Here is a 2,923-nt window from a genome sequence, read left to right on the forward strand (position 1 = left end):
TGATTTAATCAATCAGGCTTTCAGTAGTTTTTACAATAGCCTTTGTGTTGTATTGCAGGCATGGAGCTGTTCGATCCTGAGGAGGTGAAGTACATCCGCTCTAACCTAACAGTGGCTGTAGGAGGTTTTATCACTTTACTCTGTGGCTCTCCTCCTCCTCACATCTTCATCTGGGGCTTCACCAAACCAGGCACCGAAAACAACGTGGCAGTGGCCTTTAACTATGGACACGGGCCCAAAGTGCAACCCACTTCCAGTGACCTGGGACAGCTGAGCATCCCCGAAGACACGTCATCTCTGCAGATCAAAGACGTACAGGCCGAAGCACAGGGTATGTTCACCTGTCAGGCTCTTTATGATGAAGAGCAGGGAATTAGAGCCACCTTCTATTTCACCAAGCTCACTGTAGTGGATGAGACCACATAATGCACTGAAATGTTATGTGTTCAAATATATTCTTATTTTATAGTATGTTAAAATGATGTGTCATTTTTGTTTTCGTAAATTTTAAATAGGAGTGTATTAGAACTATGAAGCAAAACCACATTACTCTGTCTAGTATTATCTACTCAGATTTCATGTTTAATTTGTGTACTGGAGTATATTATAAATAGATAAAGGATATGAAGAAACAGCAAAAGTATAAAGTTTTGTTTTTATTATCCACATTAATTTCTGCCTTAATGGAATTGGAAAAACGTGATGGACAATTAAAAATGCAAAACAGCACCTCTAAACCTTATTACTGAATTCACCTCTATTAAAGATTTTTCAATAAATTATATAAATAAAACATAATTTCTTGACCATGTCTCCAGTTGGTCAGACAGAGTACAAATCAAATTTTTAATCTACAGTCATCCTTTCTCCTGTAAAGGCTTGTATATTTGTTTAGTATTTGACACCACATGACCTCAACATCTCCAGAGCTTTATCACTGGAGCCATTCCAAATCCAACATGCCCCCCTTGCGGTTTTGTGACATCTCCAAAATAGTAGAATAGACTCAAGAGCTGAACAAGGCCAGCTCGCAACACACAGGCTGATTCATAAGGACTTGCATCCTCATTGAGTTTGAACTGAGGAAGAAGAATGGTGGGAGGGGAGAGAGCCTGGCGTTAACAGGTCGGCTCTGCTGCAAGGGGCACAAATTCCTGGGAAGACAATGAGGTTTTTTGTCCCTCGTGGTTCTCCTTAATTAGGGGGAGTAGCCGCGTGGGCACAGGGTCCCGGCCGACTGAAGGAGGGTGTGGACTGACAGGCGTGGGATATGGAGAACAGGCTCATTTGGAGACAACCCTGGCCTTATCTGGTCCTCATCAGGCGGGCCAGCATCTGTCAGCGTACCCCCTCGCACCCCCACACCAATCTCTTTCATTTCCACATCCACTTCCTTCCCATTGTCTCCAATCTATTTATCCAAACAGCAAAAGAAAGTCATGATAGATGTAAGGAGTAGTATGTTTTGTATTTTTCAGATCGTACTCTGTTATGTTGCATAGTGCATCTTGAAAAAGTAACTACTAGAAATATGGTGTACTTTTTGAGCCTGTAAAGTAGCGTGAGAACTTCTACCGGAAAACCTAACCAAACTTTGGGTTTGCTGTAGCTACACTACAGGATGGAACAAGCTGAAGAGAAGTGTTAAAAAGTAAAATTATACTCTATAGGGCATAGATTTATTTAACACATATACCCATGTCTGCAGAAGTTGGTTAATGGGAAAAAGTTAAATTCAAGTCAACTGGATAAATATTTGACAGGCTCCGCTGCACAACATAGACTAAAAATATCAGGCGGAAGGAGCAGTGCCACGCCTGAGCAAGAGCCGAGTGGCTGTGGGCGCCAGGAATATCCACTGGAGACGAGACTGGGCACAACCCGGGCAAATGAGCCACAAGAAGAGAAAGAATACAGTTGGATAGCAGGAAGTGTGGCCCATTTGAAAAAGATGTTGGTGTAAATAAAATAACGCAGCTACAACAATACCGTGCAAACCTATTTCTGCAAAGGAATTGTTTGAAAACTGGTAAAAACAGAAAGCAGAGTTGTCCCAAAATTTTATATCAGGAGATTGATATAAATAAAGACAAACCTCAGGTAAATCTAACATGGCAAAAAAATTGATAAGCCAAGAGTAAAATAGTTTCACTATAAATAAAGACCGACTATTTTACCTAGTTAATAGGAAATTCATGGGGTTAATATCATTGGCACAAATGAAGAATGATAGGCCAATTGTCACACTAAATCCATTGTGTAAGATTACATCTAGGGGAAATCCTACATGTTGTTCTGGGCTGCACCCTCTGCTTACTCTGCTCAACGTCTTCTACAGATTGGGGCCAGTGGGTCAACACAGTGCACTCAAAGCACCAGAGCATTTTACATAAAGTAATGAGCTATCAAGTCTTCAGTGAAGCAGAGAGCAAGGCCTTAAGTGAACAGTGAAGGGAGTGTTTCAGCCGTTTCAGGGGTCACTGCAGTGGAACAGCCCATCAGAGCCACTTCAAAGCTCAACCGCAAATATGAACGGGCCAGGAAACCTACTCTAGTAAATCATTCATCAAGAAGGGACAGAACACAGAGAAATGTGTGTTTACTCTTCCATATCTTCTCTTTATATTATTACAAAACTTTACAGAGACACTTGCAGATCTCTGTGTTTAAGCAGAACACAAAGATGAACAAAAAATAAAAAGTATTTCTCATCCGACAAAAGCATAAATAATATAAAAGACAACCTTTTTTCTTTAAACAGATACATTCATATGAAATAATATTTTACTACTACAAAAATAAATAAGGCATCTAAAAAGTTTGTTTCATCAGTCCTTCCTCCAGTGGGATTTCAGCAACACACTCTTTTCACTTGTGTCCATTGAGTCCTGCTTAAGTCTTTAAAGCCATGTCTTCTCTGATA

The sequence above is a fragment of the Boleophthalmus pectinirostris genome, unplaced genomic scaffold (genome assembly GCF_026225935.1).
Source record: "Boleophthalmus pectinirostris isolate CB_2022bp ecotype Guang Dong unplaced genomic scaffold, ASM2622593v1 HiC_scaffold_9, whole genome shotgun sequence".
NCBI lineage: Eukaryota > Metazoa > Chordata > Actinopteri > Gobiiformes > Gobiidae > Boleophthalmus > Boleophthalmus pectinirostris.